Source organism: Giraffa tippelskirchi, chromosome X (assembly GCF_054371585.1).
Source record: "Giraffa tippelskirchi isolate mGirTip1 chromosome X, T2T-mGirTip1v1.2.pri, whole genome shotgun sequence".
Lineage (NCBI taxonomy): Eukaryota > Metazoa > Chordata > Mammalia > Artiodactyla > Giraffidae > Giraffa > Giraffa tippelskirchi.
Genome location: NC_137289.1, coordinates 128,905,313 through 128,931,585, shown reverse-complemented (window position 1 = coordinate 128,931,585; position 26,273 = coordinate 128,905,313). Strand labels below are relative to the sequence as shown.

The 26,273-nt window shown below is 34.6% G+C and overlaps 1 protein-coding gene across 2 annotated transcripts in view; it reads left to right on the top strand.

Moving 5' to 3' along the window:
- The window catches only part of IL1RAPL1 (interleukin 1 receptor accessory protein like 1), a 1,447,392-nt gene that overhangs the window by 325,989 nt on the left and 1,095,130 nt on the right, over window positions 1-26,273 (top strand). The window lies entirely within an intron of this gene.

Below are 26,273 nucleotides of genomic sequence, written 5' to 3'. Positions count from 1 at the left end.
ACTTTAGTTTCTGTATTTTTCAGTCATGGGTTTTATGTGGTAGTAATTATGTTGTCATAGAAAGGAAACCAGAACTGACAACAGGTAACAAATGTAGCTCTTTTATTACTTATTTCCCAAACAGTCTCCTTTTTATTTACCATTGGACAAATGCAATCTTATTTTATAAGCAGCGAACACTTGGCCTGAAGAGTGCCTTTTTTGTAGTGTATTTATATTAAGACGCTTGGTTAAGAAAATGTAAATTATTTCTGTGAACTTCAGTGTTTTTGATTATATAGAAAAAGGTACTGTCTAAATTTTCCTATTTTGATATTTTCTGGGTTAAATAATACAATATAAAATACTGTATTATTTTGCTATACTATTGCTATTATACTAATAATATATTATTAGAATTTATTTTTTGTCTTTAGATATTAGAACATATATTTGACTTTGCATAAAAAGCGTATTATTGCAGTTCCTAACGTTTCTCAGATGGTACGACAAAGCTATATTCAAAAGAGAATATATGTTGAAGACTCCACCTCTACAAGCTTGAGGTGAATAAATGATTTGATGAGTGGGACAACAGAATTTTTTTTAATAATGTTATTAATGCTAAAATATTCAGAGATTTTTGATACAATATTACTAGCCACATGCTGCTGCTGCTACTAAGTCACGTCAGTCATGTCCGACTCTGTGCGACCCCACAGACGGCAGCCCACCAGGCTCCGCTGTCCCTGGGATTCTCCAGGCAAGAATACTGGAGTGGGTTGCCATTTCCTTCTCCAATGCATGAAAGTGAAAAGTGAAAGTTAAGTCGCTCAGTCGTGTCCGACTCTTAGCGACCCCATGGACTGCAGCCTACCAGGCTCCTCCGTCCATGTGATTTTACAGGCAAGAACACTGGAGTGGGGTGCCATTGCCTTCTCCGACTAGCCACATGAAGAAACAGTTAATTTGCAGTAAAATATTTCCATCTGAACGGCTGGGCCCTGATAGCTCAGTTGGTAAAGAATCTGCCTGCAATGCAGGAGACCCTGGGTTTGATACCTGGGTTGGGAAGATCTGCTGGAGAAGGGAAAGGCTACCCACTCCAGTGTTCTTGGGCCTCCCTTGTGGCTCAGCTGGTAAGGAATTTGCCTGTAATGTGGGAGAACTGGGTTCGATCCCGGTGTTGGGAAGATCCCTTGGAGAAGAAATTATCAACTTAGTACTATTTGGGATGAAGCACTTATCCTTTCTTTTTTCTTTTTTTCTTTTCCTGAAGAATTTTTTTCACTCTTTTCTTCTCCCCTACATTTTTCAAGGCATTAGCCAGATTGCCTAAGGGAGAAACCCCCTCAAAATAAATTGTAGTAGATTCTTAAAGGGCTTTTTATACTTGGCTTCAGTTTTTCCTACCTTTTCTGATAGATTCATCCTCTTTGTTCACCTTTCTAAATGTGGCATTGTAAGGAAGCTTTCCTACCGGGAATTTACAATATCCAGTGACATCTGACTTATTATTATTTTTTTTTCAGGCTAGACACTTCCTCACTGAAAGAAGCCTTTTGTCAGCATCTATTATGCTCCTTTCCCACTGCTATATTCTATATTTTCTTAAATAAGAGATTATATTAGGAATCCAGTTCCAAATGCCATAGTACTTGAATGTAGTTGTGAGTGGAGTTTTTCCTCCTAATCTCTATAAACTCTTATAGTTGCTTGACGAGAATTTGCTTTTTTTGTTTGCTTTTGTTCAGTTGTTAAGCTTTAATGGTAAGTGATGAGGGAAAATAGATAAAAGAAAATCTTAAAAGGCTATGAAATACTCATTAGGTTTGAAACCAACACCTTAGCTTAAATGTCTGTGCCATTTAACATATTTAAGTTCTTTGGTGTGTGAACACTTGTTCACAGTGTTGAATTATGACTTCAAACTCTCAGGCATTTTTAGGATACGTTTTGTTTCTGATCATACATCGTTAAGTGGTATGTTTGATTTCAGAGCGTTTTATTGCCATTTTTTCCTTAATAAAATATCTTTAATTGTATTTTTTTTCAGTCAATATTAAGTGCAAATAAGTTTCAGAAAAGAAATAGATAGTTTTCTATACGAAAGTAACAGTGAAAGTGTTAGTAGCTCAGTTGTGTCTGACTCTTTTGAGACCCCATGGACTATACCCACCAAGCTCCTCTGTCCATGAGATTCTCCAGGCAAGAATACCAGGAGTGACTTGCCGTTCCCTTCTCCAGGGGATCTTCCTGACCCAGTGTTCAAACCTGGGTCTCTTGCATTGCAGGCAGATTCTTTACCACCGGGAAGCCAGGGAAGATTTCTGTATAGAACAATTTATTTTTGACTTAATATTTTGAATTTATTTTTGAACAATGATTCATTATATTTAAATTTCTCAAGTACTCAGAGCACCAAGGAAAACTATAGAGAATAACTTTATATTGCTGATTTGAGATCCTGTAATATAGGATGGACTTATTTTTGCTTCTGGGAAATTTTTCTTTTTTTAACCTGGCCTTGCTCAATCAAATGTTTCCCCATAAGCATAACAATTGTGAACAACACGTTTGTTTAACATTATATTTGGTATCAATGTATTAGTGGATCAGGACTGAATAATTAGTAAACCGTTGGGTACTTTATACATTTCCATTTTAGTCATTTTATAATGAAGTTCCTGATAGCAAATACAAATTGAGGTGAAATGTTTTCCTTAAACCGTTGGGTACTTTATACATTTCCATTTTAGTCATTTTATAATGAAGTTCCTGATAGCAAATACAAATTGAGGTGAAATGTTTTCCTATAAGTCCAAGAATTCTAGTTCATCAGTCAAATAACAAATACTCATTGTAACCTCATGAGAAGCAGTATGGTGGCTCTTTTATGAACGTATGACAATCTTTCATTTTGTAATTAATAGTATCTGAAAACAAGTGAAGACATTTGTACACCTGCTTGATAGATAGCACTCCACTAAGTGCACAATCACGTCTCTGCAGGTACACTTGGCAGAGGTTGTCCTCTTAGGGTCCTCCACCCTCTGCGTAATCAAAAAGTCCACATGGTGAAAAATCTGTGTACTGAAAAACTTGCATATAGCTTTACAGTTGCTGTCAGTATCTACCATTCCACATCTGTGGATGCCGGATTCAATCAACCTCAGGACTGTATAGTACTATTTGTTGTTGTTTACTCACCTAGTCATGTCAGCCTCTTTTCAGATCCCACGGACTGTAGCCCACCATGCTCCTCTGTCCATGGGATTTCCCAGGTAAGAATATTGAAGTCAGTTGCTATTTCCTTCTCCAGGAAATCTTCCCAATCCAGGGATTGAACCTGAATCTCCTGTATTGGCAGGCAGATTCTTTCCACTGAGCCACCTGGGAAGCTTGTGTAGTACTATAGTATATATTTAGAGAAAGAAATCTGCATATAAATGGACCCATGCAGTTCAAGCCCATGTTGTTCCAGGATCAACTGTAGGTTTTCATTTTAGGGGTGTCTTCTAGATTAAGTAGTTAAGTAACTTTAGATGGTATGTATGAGTAAGCAATTTAGAAATGCTTAATGAAAGCTCATAATCATGATAGGTTATTGGATTATCCTATGAAATCTAAAGTTAGCAAACATAGGCAGGGATTTAAAGGAGAGAAAGTGAAAAAAATAAAGGAGACAAAGTGGAATAGGAATGATGTCAGAACTCTCAATCTAGTCTCAGAGCCTACTTGGTCTCTTTCATTTAATAATTCATGTGTATATGTATTCAACACATTTTTATTGAGAACCATGTTTCTGAGCAGGCACAGAAACTAGAGCATAGATAAAGATTTTTATTTTTAAAGGAAAAAAATAACATGCAGTTCACATGCTGTACAATGCACCCATTTTAAGTATACAATTCAGTGATTGGGTTTTTTTTAAGTATATTCACAGAGTTGTGCCACCATCACCATGAACAATTTTAGAACATTTTCTTTACGCAGAAAAGAAATCCTGAACCAATTAACAGCCATTATCTCCCCTCCCCTCAACACCTGGCAGCCATTAATCTGCTTTCTGTCACTATGAATTTGCCTATAAAGGATATTTCATACTAATGGAACCAATGTTTTGTTTGTGACTGGCTTTCATTTAGCATAATATATCCTATGTACTTCATTCCTTTATATTGTGAAATATTTCATTGTATGGATACAGCACATTTTATTTATCTTGTCATCAGTTAATGGACGTTTGGGCTGATTCCAGTTTTTTGTTTTGGCTGTTGTGAATAACACTGCCATGAACATTTTGTGCAAGTTCTTATGTGGAGGTACATTTTCATTTCTCTTGCTATATACCTAGGAAGAGAATTCTGATTCATAGAGTTTATGTTTAACCATTTGTGGAACTGCTAGAATTTTCCAAAGAAATTGCTCTGTTTTTCATTCCCACTGGCATTATATGAATGTACCAGTTTCTCCAGGTCCTTGCCAACATTGTTGTTAGTTGTTAGTCTTTTTGATTATGGTCATCTTGATGGTTATGATATCTTATGCCATTATGGTTATAATTTACATTTCTGCAATGATAAATAATATTGAACAACTTTTCAGGTGTTTATTCACTAAGTGCTTATTCATATGCTTTGGCTATCTTTAAATTGGGTTATTTGTTTTCTTGCTGAATTTTAAGAGTTCCTTATATATTTTGAATACAAGTCCCTTAAATAAATGTTTTGAAAATGTCTTCTCATCCTGTGGGCTGTCTTTTCACTATCTGGGTCGTGGTCTTTGTGGCATAAGAATTTTAATTTTTGATGAAGTTGATTGTATGTATTTCATTTTCTCTTGTACTTTTAATTCATATCTAAGAAGACTGCCTAACCTAATGTCCCAATGACTTTCTCCTATATTTTCTTCCTGAGTTTCATTGTTTTAGTACTTATATTTAGGTCTATGATTCATTTTATGATAATCTTTGTGTGTGGTGTGAGGAAGGGGTCCTATTTCATTCTTTTACATGTGGATATTCAGTTTTCCCAGCTTGATACCTATCTTTTAATTGTGAAAAAAAATCACCTGGAGTTCGTATTAAAAATACAGATTCTGGTTCAGTCATGGGGCCTGAGAGTGTTTTACTAAAAACTTCCTGGTGATACTACTGATAGTGGTTCTGAAACTATATTTGGAATAGCAGCAGAGAGAGAACTATTGAACAAGCAAATGCATTCTCATTGTGCATCTGCTTTGATCTCACCTGAGGGACTGGCTCTCCGCTGCTCCCATTAGGTGAAAGACTAGCTTCTCTACTGCTGTCAAGATCACATTCCGTTAGGTCAAACCATAATTTGAGAATTGCTAAGTGGTATCACTAAGTCTGAGTTTTGAATTCCTAGCAGAAATCATCTGGTTAGCTGCACTAGAGCCAGGTGTTCATCTCTTGTATCTATCAGCTGTGACTATGGGTCTGGCTTATAGGGCACTCACTGTGTGGGTGGCAGTTTTCAGAGAAGAGGGTTGTAGGCTCACCAGAATCTTTTACCTTTAAATTTGAGAATTTCTAAATGGTAATTGGAGTGAGAAAATCTTCAGATGACTGCTAATGAGCAATCCTGGGCTGAGAAAGGGAAAAGAGAGTTTTCCTTGATTACCAGCTAACCTCTGCATTTCATCTTTAGCAATGCTGGATGGTTTAGGTAACCTGAATAAGGGCTCTTATTGGAGTGCAGGCAGTCCTGGTGCAAAGACCTGAGCCTTTTGGAGGTTTTCTCTTTTACAGACTGAAAATAAGAGCTGTTCTGTAGACAGATTTTAATGACTTTGTTTCTGGAACAGAGTGTAGGTGCTGAACTATGTTAGTTTTCCTGCTTTCCCACTTCTGGAAAAGATTTTTTTTTTTTTTTTTTTTGTAATTTACATATAAATGACCAAGTATAATAGGCCAATTAAATTAAGGATAAAACAAGAGCCATCTAATGGAAAGAGAACATAGTTTTCCTGCAAAACTAAGGCTAAAGATGGTTACTCTAGCTGAATAAAAATTTAACCATGAGCTTTTTGGCAAACAGGGTAAAGAAGAAAACGTAATTAAACAGCTCATAATATACACAAAGATAAAAAAGCATACTAGTTAGTTACAGAATATTTTTCTTAGCATTAAAGTTCAAAGTTTATTTAGAGTTACTTATAAGAAAAAGAGAATGACAGTATTTAAAAAGCATCAAATGGCGGACACTTTTGCTATCATGGTCCATAAAATTCTTCTAGACTTTGTCCACTGCCCAATTCCAAATCTTCAGATATTTCTTAAATCAGCATTCCATTCTCAGTTACCAAAATCTAATAAACCTTGTATTTGTTTGCTGTTGCTGCTATAACTGAATGCCACAAACTTTGTGGCCCCAAACAGCACGTGTTTATCATCTTACAGGTCTTGAAATCCTTAATCCAAAAATGGGTCTCACTGGGATACAATCAAGTTATCAGAAGGCTGAGTTATTTCTGCAGGGTGTGAGGGTGGGGGGAAATCTGTTTTCTTGTCTTTTATGGTTTTGAGAGTCTGCCTGAATTCCTTGGTTTGCAGTTTCCTGATTCCATCTTCAGAGGCTGAAACATCAGCCTTGAGGTCCACATTCTGCCATCTTTATTGGATCTTTACTGCTCCCTTTTCCCTTTTTTTGGACCCTTGCTATTATACTGGGGTGTCCTGGTGGTGCTAGTGGTAAAAAAAAAAAAAAAAGCCTGCAGTGCAGGAGATGGGGAGATGTGGGTTCGATCCCTGGGTTGGAAAGATTCCCTGGAGAAGACAATGGCTGCCCACTCCAGTATTCTTGCCTGGAGAATCCCATGGACAGAGGAGCCAGGTGGGCTATACAGTCCACGGTGTCACAAAAGATTTGGACATGACAGAAGCAACTCAGCACATTTCCACTGGTATTACATTGGACCCTCCATCATAATCCAAGATAATCTCCCTATGTTAAATTCAACTGTTTTTTAGTCTTAATTCCATCTGCAAACTGTTCCCATTTGTCATGTTCAGTTCAAGTGAGTTCAGTTGCTCAGTCATGTCCACTTCTTTGCGACCCCATGGACTGCAGCATGCCAGGCTTCCCTGTCCTTCACCATCTCCCAGAGCTTGCTCAAACTCGTGTCCATTGAGTTGGTGATGCCACCCAACCATCTCATTCTCTGTCGTCCCCTCTCCTGCCTTCATTGTTTCCCAGAATCAGGGTCTTTTCAAATGAGTCAGTTCTTTGCATCAGGTGGCCAAAGTATTGGAGTTTCAGCTTCAGCATCAGTCCTTCCAATGAATATTCAGGATTGATCTCCTATAGAATTGACTGGTTTGATCTCCTTGCAGTCCAAGGGGCTCTCAAGAGTCTTCTCCAACACCGCAGTTCAAAAGCATCAACTCTTCTGTGCTCAGCTTTCTTTATAATCCAACTCTTACGTCCATACATGACTACTGGAAAAACCATAGCCTTAACTAGATAGACCTTTGTTGGCAAAGTGATGTCTCTGCTTTTTAATGTGCTGTCTAGCTTGGTCATAAATTTTCTTCCAAGGAGCAAGTGTCTTTTAATTTCATGGCTGCAGTCACCATCTGCAGTGATTTTGGAACCCAAGAAAATAAAGTCTGTCACTGTTTCCATTTTTTCCCATCTATTTGCCATGAAGTGATGGGACCGGATGCCATGATCTTCTTTTCTTGAATGTTGAGTTTTAAGCCAACTTTTTCACTGTCCTCTTTCACTTTCATCAAGAGGCTCTTTAGTTCCTCTTCACTTTGTGCCATTACAGTGGTATCGTCTGCATATCAGAGTTTGTTGATATTTCTCCTGGCAATCTTTATTCCAGCTTGTGCTTCATCCAGCCTGGCATGTCGCATGATGTACTCTGCATATAAGTTAAATAAGCACGGTGACAATATACAGCCTTGATATACTCCTTTACCAATTTTTAACTAGTCCGTTGTTCCACATCCAGTTCTAACTGTTGCTTCTTTACCTGCATACATATTTCTCAGGAGGCAGGTAAGGTGGTCTGGTATTCCCATCTTTTGAACAATTTTCCACAGTTTGTTGTGATCCACACAAAGGCTTTAGTATAGTCAATAAAACAGAAGTAGATGTTTTTCTGTAATTCTCTTGCTTTTCTATGATCCAACGAATGTTGGCAATTTGATCTCTGGTTCCTCTGCCTTTTCTAAATCAAGCTTGAACATCTGGAAGTTCACAGTTCACGTACTGTTGAAGCCTGGCTTGGAGAATTTTGAGTGTTACTTTCCCGGCGTGTGAGATAAGTGCAACTGTGCGGTAGTTTGAACATTCTTTGGCATTCCTCTTATTTGAGATTGGAATGAAAACTGACCTTTTCCAGTCCTGTGACCACTGCTGAGTTCCAAATTTGCCGGCATATTGAGTGCAGCACTTTCACAGCATCATCTTTTAGGATTTGAAACAATTCAGCTGGAATTCTATCACTTCCACTAGTTTTGTTCATAGTAATGCTTCCTAAGGCAAACTAGACTTCGCACTCCAGGGTGTCTGGCTCTAGGTGAGTGATCACACCATCGTGGTTATCCGGGTCATGAAGATCTTTTTTGTATAGTTCTTCTGTGTATTCTTGCCACCTCTTCTTAATATCTTCTGCTTCTGTTAGGTCCATACTGTTTCTGTCCTTTATATTTGTTATGTAAACTAAGATATTCACAGGTTTCAGGGATTAGACCTGGGCCCATCTTTTTGATTGGGGGGATTCACTGTTCTGCATATAATAAAGACCACTTATGATACTAAACCTGATAAAATCTGTGAGCTTCCTACTCATTTCTGGTTGTGTGAGGCATTCTTGTTAGTAGTTTAGTTAATAGAATCTAAGAATACAGCTAGTTTGTAGTTTTACATGATATAAGGATTAACAGATTTTAGAGAAATGGATATTTACCTCTGACTACTGTTTTGACTTTTAAATTTGTTATCTCTATTTGCCTTCTCTTCAGAGTATATATCTGTTCACTTAAGACAAGATGGGAATTTTTAGTTTAGAACCAATTAACCTATTTTAGAGGCTTCCAAGGTGGCGATAGTGATTAAGATTCCACCTGCCAATACAGGAGACATAGGAGATTTGTGTTGTCAAGAAGATCCTCTGGAGGAGGGCATGGCAAATAATCTATTTTACCTCCTCTATCTAGTCTCTGTCTGTTCTTCTGCTCTTTCATTCTTATAAATGGAAACGAGTTTGTATGTATGTTTGTGCACGCGTGCTCAGTCTTGTCTGACTCTTTGTAGACTGGACTGTAGCCCACCAGCCTCCTCCGTCCATGTGATTCTCCAGGCAAGAATACTGGAGCGAATTGCCATTTCCTTCTCCAGAGGAAATCAGTAGTCTTTTAGTGAAAAGAGTAAACAGCTCTAAACTTATTGCAAGAATATTGACTTTTATACAGTACATAGTAAATGTTTCAAGTACCTTTCACAGTACAAGAAATAAGTTGTAGAGTGCCAATAAGCTTGCAAATAAATTTGCTGATCAACAGCTGCTAGGGTTTATTCACTCCGCAGCTATTGAGTATTTAATGAGGGAGATGCAGTAGTGAGGCTTGGCTCATATGGTATGTGAAAGTCAGCTTTTTGGGAGGAAACTAATATGAATCTTATTACCAAATATAATCCTGAAATGATACAAGTTCATACTAATGGATATTTTGCTTGAATCTTTTTATTGACACAAAAATGTATTGTAAACTTAAAATGATAAAAATTTCATTTCTTCCTCTTTTAAAATTTTTTCTCCCCATTTCAGCAACTTTATTATAAAATGCCTCACACCCATAAGAGGTAAAAAAAAAATAGTTATGATCACTCTGGCAACAAATCCTGATATACCATGTAGTACATGTGAGGTCCACTTTATAGCTATGAAACTGAGACAATGAGAAACTTATCTAAAGTCACACAGCTCAGTAGTCTGGCAGTATGGCTTTGGATATTGTGCTGGTAAACTCTGACTAAACTAGTTTTTTGTTACTTGATCAATAGTCAGTCAACTTACAACTGTGCTTTAGCAAAATTATAGTTTATTGCTATAAGAATGTACAGTACTGACATTACAGGGTGTATTCTACAAATGCTAGATAAAATATTTTATGTTAATGCATTTAATATATATTTAATACTCTATTATTTTCTGATAAAAATTGATGTCAGGAGTCTGTAGGTATTAAGCTTTGTAAGTACTTTCATGTTCAAATATTATTTTGGTTTCATGAATGGTTGATACTTTGGGTAGAACTTGAACTATGGGTACAAAATCACTGATACTTGCAATGTTCTTTAGTGCTTCCCTAGTCTTCTAAGAACCAATATTAATGATAAGATATCTGACTCTTGTTCCATCACAGACTTTATTTTCCTCACTTGGCTCTTTCGAAAAGTTGCTCAGTATTCTTGATATTTTTTAGATATAAAAAACTTGTCTTACAATTTTGAATTCCTCCTTAGTGTTTTCTTTTATTCTCCATCAAGCCAATCATTTGTTTTCAAGTTGTTGCTTTTCTTTAATGGAGAGTTTTAATGTTATTTTGCTAATTTTTTTCTCTGTGTTGCCTCTATTATTTGTTTCCCACAAAGTAACTATAGGGTAAGGGATAGACCTCCTTTATTTATTTCCCATGACTCTTTACTTGCCTTTTACTTTTTATATCTGTTGTCTTTTTTTGCTTAAAGTTATAGAAACTTTTCTCAAAATTGTCAGTCAAATCACCCGCTTGTCTTTGTCCACTCTATTATCCAATCTTATTAAATTTTTTATTTTGTCAATTTTACTCAAGGAAATGAGTGATGAAGGTGAGCTGAGATTCCAATAAATAATTTCAGTTGTTCAGAAACTAGAGGTAAAGGGATGTGAGAAAGTTCCAAGTTCTATTGGTCTCTGATTTTGAGAACATTTCTCTTCCATTTCTGGCTTCACGGGTTTACTTGTACAACTTGCTGCTATATAAAAATCATTGGAACATAGTAATAAGATTTTAAATGCCCTTATTATAGGGTTTAAAAACTTAAAACGGATCCACCTGCTATATATGGAAGACCCTAAGTTACAAAGTAGAATGAAAATGTCAAATATCTTGGTAAAATTAAAACAAAATATGAGAAAAATAATTGATTAGGAAATTTCCTGATGATCCAGAGGATAAGACTCCAGGCTTCTGATGCAGGAAGGTCTGCGTTCAATACCTAGTCAGGGAACAAAGATCCCATATGATGGCTGGTGAACCGCCCCCCAACCCCCCAAAAATAATTGATTGGAGAGAGAAAAGAAGTTGTAGGTTCTGGGAGTACAATAAATTTTCACCATTAATACAATTTAAAGATACAAGGCGGGAGGAGAAGGGGATGACAGAGGATGCGATGGTTGGATGGCATCACCCACTCAATGGATATGAGTTTGAGTAAACTCTGGGAGTTGGTGATGGACAGGGAGGCCTGGCGTGCTGCAGTCCATAGGGTCGTGAAGAGCCGGACACGACTGAGTGACTGATCTGAACTGAAGGATACTGTTTATATTTTCAAACCAAGAAAAAAACCTCAACCATTGAGATAATAATTGATTTTTAGAAGAAGTGCCTATTTCTGAAGTGTGGACAAAGGAGAGTGGGGGGAGAAACCTTTTCCCCTCTTATTTAAAATTTTTTTTAATAGGTTATTTCTCTGATTTGCAGGTGAAAGCATCAGAACTATGAACTTTGTAAAAAAAAAATCAGAAAAAATAAATCTCAGGGTTAATATATTTTGGCTTCACCTAACATCAGTAGAAAAAATTCAGTTATTTGCCATAATTTCCTTAATTGATATTTTCCCTAGAAATTAAATCGGAAAGTAAATATTTTATTTAGTTTACTATGATTAATTTATTTAAAAATACTTGCAGTTTTCCTTTCTAGTTAAGGCCAAGTTGGGGTTTAAGCCTGGAGTTTGGTACATGATTTATTCAGAAACCATTTGAGTTGATTTCTCTATTTGGCAATGCCTTTAAATCTGAACAATCTTTTCAGAAGGAATTTTCCCATTTCCTATAGAAGCTTAAAGGGAAAAGAGAAAGTATCCCTGTATCGCATCATTGCCAGTTAAGTCTTCTGTGAGAATCTATTGCCTTGGAATTTGTGGGGGGAGAAAAGAGAAGAAGAAACAGTCTTCTAAGATACTAACATTAGATGGCATATGAGATTGGAATTGGTTTGTAAGTGCATGAAAAGAGACTTAAATGAGAAAACTTAAATTGCATTGTTATTTCCCTTAATTTTTCTTCTGTCTAAACAGCAGAAAAATTTGGTGTCTGTGTGCTTAAGTCTCCTGCACTTAGCACCAACCCTAACCTGTGTGAGTGTGTTCAAACTTGGATATCCTGTTAACATGACTTGACTTCTGAACTGGACTTTAATTTCTTTAACTGTTGCTAACTTTGAGTGGTGCTGTTGAAAACTGTCACAGTTTCAGTAGAAGTTAATTACTTATAGTAGTAACAACAGTGGAATCATGGTTTCTTGCAAACAAAGTTAAAAAAAAATGTGGGTTTATATGCCAGTCAGAACACAGAGCCCTCTTTTAGGCACTATTTAGCAATTATCAACTAGTTTTATACCACAAAAGCAAAATTTTTAGGTGAAAATAAACAATACATTAATAACTAATAAAATTAAATTTAACTTTTCCATGTTTTACTGTTAGTATCTTTATGAGTTATCATACAAACTCCTGATGCAAATAGGATTAATATAAAATAATTTAAATATTTAGTAGTTATTTTTGAGGAGATGTGTATTAAATTTTTTTCCATTTTGCTTTTCAGTGTATTTTATCACCCTATTTAGACATTTAATTCTTTTTGCTTTGTTGCCTGTGTTACAAAAACTTTTTTTGGTCTTAATTTCTGCTTTTCTTCAAGCCTTCCTAAATATTACCATTATCAATGTTAAAGTCGCTCAGTCGTGTCCTGACTCTTTGCAACCTCATGGACTGTAGCCCACAATGCTCCTCTGTCCATGGGAATTCTCCAGGCAAGGATACTGGGGTAGGAAGCCTTTCTCTTCTCCAGGGGATTGTCCCAACCCAGGGATAGAACTCAGGTCTCCCACATTGTAGGTGGATTCTTTACCAACTGAGCCACCATCTTTTTTAAAAAACAGCCTTTTTGTGAGGCTCCCTTGTCTAGCATCTGAAACTCTGATGGTTGCAGTTTAGGGCTCTCTAGGAAATGGGAACAGATAACCTTTCATTTCCACATTTTATATTACTAAATTCATGAACGTTTAAAATATCATCCACTTATACAAATTCACCCTGTAAAATTTCACTTTGTTTTTATTGACAGAATTCCCCATAAATAGGATGACAATTTCCATCTCCACTTACTGAAATAAATACTGCTCAGCCTTTCATGCTCTTTCGTGAGACTTTCCAAGATGATTTCAGCTTTAAAGAATTTCCTTCATTTAATTCCTAAAGTAACTTTGGGCTTATATATAAAACCCAGTTATAAACTATGACTCCACATAACCCCAGCTGTGTACAGAATAACATTAAAAAAAAAACTGCATCCACTGATTTTAAAGTATGTATATATATAGATAGATAGATATGCTAGATTTCATAATGAGACCTAGAAGCCTCCCCAGAAATCCTAAGATCTGCCCAAAGTTCGACATTCATGTCAGCTGCAAAATTTCTCTCTCTGGCTTCCCCTCATCCACGTCTTTTTCTCCTTGACTAGATGATAACAGCTAACCCTTATCCTTCATTTTATCACATCATGACGTTCTTTATTCTTGCTAGAAGTGGTCATTGGGATTTCTGCTGCTTCCAACTTCCTAGAGAACTCAAATTCCATGCCTTGTCCTCAACCCAGGGGCTTCCCACAGAGAGAAGTTCAAGAAACCTCCAGGTAATAGTAGTTCTTCCCTCACTCTGACTGATTTTTGTTGTGAGATATCCATGTGGAGACTTGCTAGTAAATAACAATTTCTACCACTGTCTTCTCTATATCATTTTCAACAAGTATTTTATAAATTGGTAATAGTTCACGTTTCATCTACCTTTCAAGACTGAAAAAATTGAGGACAGGGAGAACTTTTATTACTCTTAGCTAAACCTCTAGCAATTCCCTGCTATATTTGTTTATGAATGAAAAAAACGTATCAGTTATACATCATTTAGGAGAAATAACCACATAGTGAGGTCAGCTTCAGTCACAAACTTACAATACAGATTGTCATTGACTCTTACCACCCATCCTCAAAACTTTTATTCCTTTTGCATGAGGTGCTTAAGAAGGTCTAGAGAAAATTCCTTTCCTAAGTGTGTACATTTTTCCTGCTCCTAAATATACATAGAAGTGGCTTAATCAAATAAAATAATTTGTTTGCATGTTGTATAATAGATTATGGTATTGAAAGTGGATAATCAAATCTCTTAATACTGCTATTTCTTATGAGCTACTTAAATGCATATATTATATGAGTAGCATGTTCCTATAAGGCATAAATATATGTATTTTAGAAATTACATTGATGTTTTTAACATTATATAAGTTTTATGCTTATATTATATTTTTACTTCTGTATATACTTGGGCATTCTTATCAAAAAGTATTAGTTACTATCTTTCACTATACAGTTGATCCCATTGGTAACTTATTAAATGTTAATTGTAATGTTGAATCTCAAATCATATCAATGATCTTTTCATACTCTGCTACAACAAAACCCATCAATCTAAAAAAGTTACATCTCTGTGTTTCTTTGTTTATATTTAAATCATTATGAAGAAAGTTAAAATAGAAGTTAATGAATAAAAAAATCTTAAATGTATGTGTATATGTATATATTGTATGTGTATATATATATTTATATGTGTACATATATACACAGGTGTCCTTTCTGTTTGTAACAAAACAAACCTATAGATATGTTTTTTTTATACAAAGTCCCATTGAAGATGTGCAGTATCATGCTTTACTAGCTTGCTATCATGACAAGTGTCATCATAATCATCATAATATTGATAATAATAGCTAGTGTTTACTATGGTATTATTTTATACCAAACACTAAATGACTTATAAAAATTAACTCATTTAATAATCATAAAAAATATGAAGTGAATTGAACACAGGTAAGCTCAAAGTCGAGTTCCCCTGTGGCTCAGTGCGTAAAGAATCTGCCTGCAGTGCAGGAGATGCAGGAGACACAGATTCGATCCCTGGGTCGGGAAGATCCCCTGGAGGAGGGCATGGCAACTCACTCCAGTATTCTTGCCGGGAGAATCCCATGGACAGAGGAGCCTGGCAGGCTATAGACCATGGGATCGCAGAGTCAGACATGACTGAAGCTACTGAGCACACACACACAGTCTGAAAGCCACACTGGTTTTTAAGTGAGAAATAGTGAAAATAGTTTGAAAATCGGTCTGAATTTCCAGATAAAAGCTTCCAGAATGCTTACTTGGAGCAGTGTATGTATTAATAACACTTTGTGTGGCGCTTGGAACTACTGTTATTCGGCATAGCCGAAGTTCTCACAGTGGGTGCTTATTTGAGTTTCAAGCATCAGAGTCTGTCCATGTCACTCAGTGGAGAGTTGTGAATCTGACAGAGCACAGCTTTATAACTCGCACAATACAATCATCATTACCATAGTCTTGATGTTACAAATGAATGAAAATTTAAATATACATATATAAATAGGTTACTTTTTGAATTTCTGTATTCTTTGGTAAGTTACACCCCTTCGCTGCAGTTTCCTTGTTTATGAAATGAGAGTATTTGCTATTAATAAATACATAAGAATATGTGTAGCTCTACAATTTCTACAAATGGGTGATTGCTCTTAATTAACATTTTATCACCAAACTCAGTGTGTTATTCTTTTGCATTAAATCCAGAAGACCTATACAAAAGTTACTCACTAAGTCGTGTCTGACTTTTGGTGATCCATGTACTGTAGCCAGCCAGGCTCCTCTGTCCGTGGAATTCTCCAGTCAAGAGTACTGGAGTGGGTTGCCAGTTCCTTCTGCAGGGGATCTTCCTGACCCAGGGATCAAACCTGGGTCTCCTGCATCGCAGGCAGATTCTTTACTGTCTGACCATACAGGGAAGCCAATATAGAAAGAGGAAAATAAATATTAATATATAATAGTATATATTACATAAATATTAATATATCATATGTTTACATAAGTATATGCATATTATATATTATAGAGAGATACCTAATATTTTCCATAATATTTCAACATATATGCATACTTCCTAATCATACTTAATATTAGGCTGTTAATTAAAATCATGTATTGTAGGGTATTAAAGTTATTTCTAAGAAATGCAATAATTAAACAAATAGGGACTTTCATAGTATGTTGTCTTATGATTCTCTTTTGATTTGCTTTGAAGTATCTGTTACTTCTTTGAATTTTTTTTTTCTTATACTGAGTTTTAGAGCATGTCTCTCCCATTAGTTTTCTTCCATAGTCTGAGACAATCACATTTGATTTTTACTGAAGTGTAATGTTTCATTAGATCTTTAAAAATTCATTACAAAATACTGTTTTCTGTACATTATAATTATCCTCATTAATCTGTAATTTGAAAGTATTGTATATACTTGTATTTTTGCAAGTTTGTGGATCATATTATCTAGATAAGGATGAGAAAAAAAGGCTTTTAGTTAAGTGAATATTTAGAAAGTCTCATAGAATTATTAATGTTTGCTGGGGATCTTCATCTCAGTGAGCTTCCAAATATATTACTTATAAAAAACATAAAGTATGTGAATTTTAAACAGTTTTTTTATGCCAGAAGATTTACCAGAGAACAGAACAAAATAAATTGCGGTATGATTCAGAAGAAAAAAAAATTTTTAATTACTATAATTTGTACCATTTTGAGATGATGGATGTTTACTAAACTTTATGTTGTATATAAATCAAATCATTATGCTGTATACCTTAAACTTTTATAGTGCTCTGTGTAAATATCTCAATAAAATTGTGATAAAAATAAAATTTAAAATATCATAGTTTTTTTTCTATATATATATAAATCATATGGAAGGAAAACTACCAAATGTTTAAAAATGATTTTCCTACAGTTGAGATGGGAGTGGAATGATAGATTCAGAATGGATTATTTTTGTCTCTTATATACTTCTAATATAGATTATTTTGAATAAATTTGCACTTCTATAATAACTACCAAAATGTATAAGTATATTAAGAATATCTACAATTCATATACTAATGTAGCACACATTGCATGCTATAGGTAAAAACAATTGGAAATAGATAAAATACTAGTAATTTCCCCAACTAGCAGAATACTTTTAGGAAAATTAATATATTATGTTTAAAATATTTATATATCCAATCTATTTAGATGAAGAATTTGATTTAAACTGATTAATAAAAAATGATGGCTTAGAATCTGTTGCTCTACATTTTTTATTCATTTCATGAGTATCTGCCTGCTATAAAGCAAAAGACAAAGACAAAAATGTCACACTATACTTTCAAGCTTACAGTCTAATTAGTATACAGTGCACATCTAATATATCCACTGCAAAATTGCATTAATTTTTATTTTGTTTGATAATCAGTGATAGAGTTGTTGAAAGTAAAATTTGGAAAGAGAACCTAAAATGGAAAAGTTCACAGAGTGAAATGAATGTTATTTTTCCCTTGTTACAAATGTCATTCTTCATTCTAAAAATAGACCTGATGATACTTTGAGGAAAGTGTCATCCTGTTTCTCCCCATTAAGTATAATATTAGCTGCAGATTTTTTGTAGATATTCTTTATCATGTTGAGGAAGTGCCTGTCTATTCCAAATTTGCTGAGAGTTTTTAAACATGAAAGATAGTTGAATTTTGTCAAATGCTCTTTTTTGTATCAACTCATTATGATCATGTGGTATTTAGCCTTTTTATGTGGTGGACTACATTGGTTTTCAAATATTGAATCAATATTGCATACCTGGAATATATCCCACTTCTTCATGGTATACTATTCTCTTTATTCTTTGTTGAGTTTGATTTTCTAGTAGTTCATTGAAGCTTTGGACATATATATTATTAGAGATATTGATGTATATTATTTGTTTATTGTAATGTCTATCTGGTTTGGTGGAGGACAGAGGAGTTGAACAGGACTTAGCAACTGAACAACTATCTGGTTTTACCATTGGCCTCACAGAATGAGTTAGGAAGTGTTCCCTTTGTTTATGATACAGATTGGAAAATTGATACCATTTTTTTTCCTGAAATGTTTGCTAGAATTTGCTGGTGAAACGTCAGAACCTTGTGCTTTTGTATTGGAAAGTCATTAATACTTATTCAATTTTCAATAGGTATAGACTAATTCAGATTATCTATCTATCCTTGTGTGAGCTTTGATGGTATATGTCTTTCAAGTAATTGATCCATTTCATAAAATTTATCAGATCTCAGGGCATCTAGTTGTTTATCATATTCCTTTATTACTATATCGTATCTGTGGGATAAGTAATATGAATCCTGTTTCATTTTTGACACTGGTAATTTGTCTTCTCTTATTTTTTTCTTGGTTAACTTGGGGAGTAGGTTATCAATTTCATTGATGTTTCAAAGAAGTATCTTCTGATATTGGTTTTTTTTGTTTCCTTCTTCCAATTTCATTGATTTCTGCTCTAAATTTTACTATTTCCTTTGTTCTACTTTCAGTTTCAATTACTCCCTTTTTTCCTCTATTTTTCATTTTTTAGATTTTCTTTTCTAATACATATAATGAGTGCTATAAATTTGCCTCTAAGCGCTGATTTTGCTGTATCCCATAAATTTTGATAAATTCTATTTTCTCATTTAATTCAAAATATTAAAAAATTACTCTTGGACTTATGGTTTGTTTAAATGTATGTTGTTCAATTTCTAAATATTTGGATATTTTCAAACTTACATTTCTTTTACTAGTTTCTGGTTTAATTACAGTGTAGTCTGAAAACATACTTCATATGATTTCCATTTTTTCAGATTTGTTAAGACATATTTTGTGGCTTAAGTTGTGGTCTGTATTGGTGAATGTGCTGTGGAAATCGAGAAGAATGTGTTTTCTGCTCGTTTGATGCAGTACCATAATGTCATATAGGTCAAGTTAATTGATGGTGCTTTTTAACTCAAGTATATCTTACTTGGTAAAGAATCTGCCTGCAATGCAGGCAGGAAGCCTGGGTTTGATCCCTGGGTCGGGAAGATCCCCTGGAGGAGGACATGGCAACCCACTCCAGTATTCTTGCCTGGAGAATCCCCACGGACAGAGGGATCTGGCGGGCTACAGTCCACGGGGTCACGAAGAGTTGGACACAACTGAGGGACTAAGTCCATATCTTATTGATTTTCTGCCTGCTTGATCTATTAATTATTGAAATGCAACCTTCAGCTTTAATAGTGGGTTTGTCTATTTCTCCTCTCAGTTCTATTAGTTTTATGTTCTGTATTAATATTTTGACACTCTTGTTTGGGGCATACACATTTAGGATTACTATGACTTCTTGGAGAATTTATTCTTTTATAATTATGTGATGTCCTTCTTCATACCTGATAATTTTCTGTTCTAAAGTCTATTTTGCCTCAAATTTATTTTTGTCTTTATATTTAAAGTGGGTTTATTGTAGATTCCATATGTTTTTTTTATCTACTTAGATAGTTTCTGTCTTCTAATTGGTGCACTTAAATAATTCACATTTAAGTAGTTATGCTGTAGTTGGATTGATATCTATCATGTTGTAATTATTTTGCATTTATTGCATTTTTGCTTTGGGAAGTAAAGATGAAAGCCCCTAGGTATATTACTCCTTGGAATATACATTAATGGCTCCAGGGAAGATGTACACAGTTCTCTCTAGGGGTTTCTTTGAGCTTCTAATTTTCTTTTCTCAGAAAGTTCCGAACATGCAAAAACATGAAAATACTTAAATGGCATTATTTCCTTACAGTTTTAGCCAATCTGTATCATTTCTGGAATCTTTAAACTTAAGAGGATTTAATTTAACCTCCCTTTTTTTCCCCTTAACATTTTTAGTATATTAAACACTGTATTTAACTTGATTTTGAACTTCATTCAGAAGTTTAACCAAACCTTTCAGGAAGATGGTGAATTTCTCTAAAACATTGTCACCAAACAATATTTATTTGAAATGATTAATGATATTCTTTTTACCTACCACATACACTTATGATTTGTAAAATACAATGTTTTATGTTTAGAGTTTAAAGGACTTCCATAAAATGTTTTGATGTATATCAGTAACAGATTTTTGTTTTTATGAAGGTTTTCTCTGGTTATAATAAAAACTGGTTCATTTCCGTTCACAAATTTGCATACTCAACAAAGGCCGTCGATCTGTTTTTCCATAAAGATGTGTCCAAACTTTGCTGTTGAATTCTCAAAAATAAAAGTATAACGTTGTGGAGGGAAACCTGTATCAACTCCATCTAAATTTATTTTGTATACCTGTGTTTTTAAATTCTTTACTCTTGTGACTACCAGGAAAATTTGGAGTATTGTATTTTAACTAGGCTAATATCATCACTTGTGCCAACTCTACATAACCAAAAAGAAATGTGTTATTTAAAACAAATAAATAAATACCCTTGATCATCTTTTCACTTTGTGAAGTCTGAGGATTTGTAGATCAGATGGTAATCATTAAGAAAGACAATTTGGAAAGTTGCTATTTGAGCACAATTCTCTTGGCTCTCTGACCTGAAAAGAAGCTTTGCTCTTCAAAACTCCAGATCACCCCTTTCAAGGGATTTTCTTTTTTTTTCTTTTTTTTTTTTTTTTTTATAAATTTATTTATTTTAGTTGGGGGCCAATCAAGGGATTTTCTTCTTTTGATGTGAGAATCACTGACACCTTTTGCATTTCCCAGCCCAGTCTGAACATATATCCCTTAGGGTTGTTGTTATGATTTCAACCCCCAAAAAACTCATTTGATGTTAGTAATATATGGAATCTTAAGATCTGTTTCACTCCTCTTATTTTATAGGCCAATAAATATTTATTAAATTCTGCCTGAATATATAGAAAAATGAGCAGTGATATATATATATATATATGCACACACATATACATACACTAAGGCTTTAAATACAGTGTCACAGTGACAGGAGAGAAAAGGATTTTAAAAAGGCAGAAATTATCATCACTGCTCAGTTCAGTGCTATTTTTTCATTTAAAAAAAGGAAGAAATGATTTTCATTTAAAAGTGAAAATGATTTTAAAACTGTTTGGAATGAGTATTTCTGTACTACACTTGCCTTCGTAAAACTGCCTGATTCTGGATATTCTTAGATGAGTGATGCAGATAGTGGTTGCTGCTTAAGTGTGCTTATGTGTAACCCTAATTCATCACTGTCCAATGGGTAATAGATTTAGTGTGGCTACATTAAAAAAAAACAAACACTTACACTCTTTTTTATTTAAATTAGAATCTGTCTTGTTTTTGTTGTGTTCGCAATGGAAAATGTAGTTTAATTTTGATAAAGGTTGCAGAATTTATTGACAAAGGTTATCTGATGGTATTGAAAATGTCTTCCTCAAAGCAATGTCTGATGATATCAAAGTTACTTACTGATGCTCAGTCTCATGACACAGTCATACACCAACAGTTTCCTAAAGGTGATACAGAATGCTAATGGGTGATTATTTTTTTGGCAAAGAAAATGCAAATGGATTCTGAATTGAATAAATGTTATGCTATAACTAGATAATGGATATCTGAAATGAAGTAGAAGTACTTTAGCAGAAGAATCTGATGAATCATTAATATTTCCACTATAGAACAAGTTCATATTTTAGCTTAGTTGTTGTTGTCTATTTGCTAAGTGTCTGACTCTGCACAGTAGCACATACTACCAAATCATCTTTTGCTCGTGTGGTTAAAAGTCATTTTTCAGGGAAACATTTTACTTTATAAATAAGTTACTTTTTCCTGGAAATAATTGAGGCACATAGCAGTATCTTCAGTATGGTTAATAGTCCAGGTGGAAAGAAAATAGGCACAGATTTTGGGAGCATAAAAACATGAATTTTGCATATATCAATACTTGAGTTGAAGCACAGAGTTTGTAGGTCCCACATGCTGTGCCCTTTCCTGTTAGAATTCTTCTTCCCCCCAAGTCCCCCTCTATTTTACTCATCTTTAAATTTTGGTTCAAATACCACTTCCTCAGGGAAGCATTCCCAGACTCTCAGATAAGGTCAGGGCCTAAACTATATTTACTTCTACCTAGTACTTATCACATATAGAATTAAAGATTAATTGTTTAAGACTGTTAATTATCAGTAGAAGGAAAGCTCTCCATAGGTACGGACCTTGAGTATGTTGTTCACAGTTGTATCCCTTTGGTCAAGAGCAGTGCTTTGAACACATTTCCCTTTGATTTAATGTGAAAGTGAATTATTCAAGATAATTTTAAGCCCTGGGATAGGGTGAATGGTAATAACATTATTCAAGAAAAGTAAAGTCAAGAGGAAGAGCATGTTTGGAGAGGACTAACAACAGCCATAAAGATAATGAGTTTTCCTTTAATGAGATTTTGCTTTCTATATTAGACTGTAGTAGACACTGCATATGTTCTTTCTAATCTGTGCAGTAATTCAATATTGCTCTCATTTTAACCACTAGGGAAGATAAGGCTCTTAGAGGTTCAGAAACCTACCCAAAGTCTCACAGTTAGGAAGCATATATGGGGATTTGGATTTTGATTCTAAACTTTATGCTGACTCCATTTTGCCATATTAGAATAAAATGCTAAGATAGACACATGATAGATGCCATTTATATACACTTAACATGATGCTGCTAAGTCGCTTCAGTCGTGTCCGACTCTGTGCGATCCAAGAGATGGCAGCCCACCAGGCTCTGCTGTCCCTGGGATTCTCCAGGCAAGAACACTGGAGTGGGTTGCCATTTCCTTCTCTAATGCATGAAAAGAAAAGTGAAAGTGAAGTCGCTCAGTCGTGTCCAACTCTTCGCGACCCCATGGACTGCAGCCTACCAGCTCCTCCGTCCATGGGATTTGCCAGGCAAGAGTGCTGGAGTGGATTGCCATTGCCTTTTCCGACACTTAACATAATAATAGACTAATATGTGTATGTATAAATTATATGCATGTTCATATGCATAGGTATATGTTGCATATGAGAAGTTAAATTGAATTTATATGTAGATATTTAACAGGTGATTGGAATTTTGAAAAAAGGTTGTCAAGTCATTTTTAAGTTTGAAATAGGAAATTGATTCCCATATCACATTCTTATGTATAAAATAAGCCTGAATGTGTATAAAAATCTTATCTTGCTAAAATTTAATTTTATTAGATTTATAATAGCTATAAGAAAATATGTGAAAGGAATTACAACCCTAACCTGCATTTTTATTTGTAAGTAAGTTTGGAAAGAATAAGAATCTTTAGTAAAAGATTATGGTTATATTATTACTCAGAATGTTTCCATTAAAAAGTTCTTATGGTTATTTACCTTATATTAAAAGTAAACTTTTCATATTATTTGTTTTATGCATCTCATCAGATTCTGTTTGTTGTAACAGATAACTTAAAGCCTTTAAAAATAGCTGTTTATAAATGCCAATTCTGATAGTGTGGGTTTCTTTCTCTTTTAATGGGCGGTCCTAATGAGCGATGTAATGATCCAGGAAGATGAGAAAAGAAACTTGATAATTGAAAATTGACTGTACGAATAGTTCTGTAGAAGTATATTAAAATCATAAGTCATTGAATATTTTGGAGGTGATTATTTTCCATTAGAATGGAGAAAATGAATGTACCAGAAGGGACCTTGGGCATTGATTTTGTTTATCCTTGTAAAATCTTGAACAGCAGCTCTAGAGTGTAGGCTCTGACCAGTCTACACTGAATAGTTCCAGTTTTGAATTACACATATAATTTTATGTTGTACCTCATTGTCTCATGCTAAATAGTGTGTTACCTTTGAAAGATATTTCCGTTTCAGTGTGAGCACAGCTTATGTCTTCAAATGGACAACAAGCTTCTCCTGTAGGACCTGAAAACATTTTCTACCAATATTTATATCTGTACAGTGCCTAATGATAAGCTGAATACAGAACAAAAAAAATAATTCTTAGGCAGTTCGTTAAGGACAGCTACTCTAGTCACATAGAAGGATGGGGATATTTGTTCCTATCAAGCAACTCAGGGAAGATCTGATGAAACAGCATAATCTAGGTGAATTTCTAGTTAAGCCATATGACTTCAGTTTCTTTACTTATAAAATAGTGATAATTAAACAATTTGCCAGTAGTGTGTTAAGAGAATGTGAGTTTTAGATACTTTTCTGAGCAATTGGAAAATTATTACTATTATAATTTTTCCTAATACTATAGCATGATATATACCAAACAGAATTAGGTAAAGTACTTCGCATGTCTATACCCAGAAAACTGCAGAGTAGAAAAATAAATAGGAGGGTAATTTGAATGAGATAATTCTCAGTGATCAGACTGTTAAAAAAAATGTAGTGTTTTTACATTTTTTGATATGCTGAACAAATATCTTGGAATCTCAGTGGGATGACAGCAAATACCTATGCACTGTGCTGGGTACACAAAGATGAGTGTGGTAAACATGGTCCCTATGCTTACAGAACTTAGAGAATGGACATAGGCAAACAGAAAATACAGCACAGATACCAGGAAATATAGAGAGTCATATATCATTTGAAAAAAGTCAAATCTTCATTATATAGCCATCTACCATTGAATACTTTTAGATAATCTCAAGTCTCATCGCGAAGTCCTTTTATTTCCCAAACAGCTTTTAATAATTCCACCAACTTTAGATCTTATTACTTCTATGTCAAAGGGAACATGTGGTAAGTGAAATTTGAAATGAATTCCTTCAGAATCTCACTGTGTTAACTTCAAACTTTTAACTTCAACATTTGAGACTTCATGTCTTCATCAATAGGGATAAAAATATCACTATCACCTATACCAGTGTTGTTATTCAAGCAGTTTAAAACTATAAAACACTATGCAAAGACTGGGTATTATTAACTCCAGCTAACCAAACAAGGTTAATATGATAATGTTTTCAATGTTGCTGCTGCTAGCAAAACATGCCTTAGTTCAGCAAGAGATATTCTCCATATATTTTGTGAAAATATTCAGATCGTGTCCTTTCCATTAATTGAAGTTAATACCAAAGAGACTGATTTTGTTTTATGGTGAGTTAGGGAAAATGTAGGTGATACAGTGTAACTGTAAGTCCTAATGCTCCACAACCTAAGAGACTTCCCTTTGCAGCCTGGCCTTGGGACTAATGAGGTTACCTGAGATGAGTAAATTAAAACTAGTATTTTTTAAATGTCTATAATATACCAAGAAGTGTTGTAAATACTTTACATATCTAAGTTATCATGTTTTCCTAGCAACACTAGAAGTAAATTGCCACTGTCGTCTATATTTGATTGATGAGGTAACTCAGCTAATGAACGGTGGAGACAAATTTTGACCCCAGCAATGTTACCCAGGGCCTGTGCTCTTTGCCACTATACCTTGCCTCTCAGTTTTTCTTCCTCATCTATAAAAGCTTTTGACTCTTAAGTCTGTGGGGATTAAACTAGACAGTGGATGATGAATAAATAAATAGCAATTCAACAGCACCCTGTAAACACTCATCAGTATGATTAGAATGATATATTCCATACATCTTTTGGTCAGGATATTCATTTTTTAACTTAAGTAGTGATATTAAAACTAGCCTAAATTCTGAACAGTGCAAAAGAAAAAGATAATATGGATAGTTTTTCATTTCAAATAGTTAATAAAAAAGCTAAGTGAAATCAGTTACTTATCAGTAGAATTGAAAACATTAAGTACAGCCTTAGAGGATTTCTGATGGGCTGTTCGTCAGTGTGGAGACTACACTTCTTCCCCACTAACACTCCCTATTAAATTAGATGATGTTTCCAGCTGTTGTCAGCCAAGAATATAAAATCTCAAATAGCCACAGAGACCAGCAGCAGATGGAGCATACACCTTGACCCTCCAGGGTAAATAACTCCAAGAAATCCTGTCTAACCTTTCTTGGAGAGCTCACTTCTTGCTGGGCTACTGGCTTTTTATGATCAGGGCTTATGTCACCATTCAAGAAGGTATAAACTAGTGATGTATGAATGTGCATTTAAAGCGAATGGTAACAAGCTCCGTATTAGCCAGGGCCACAG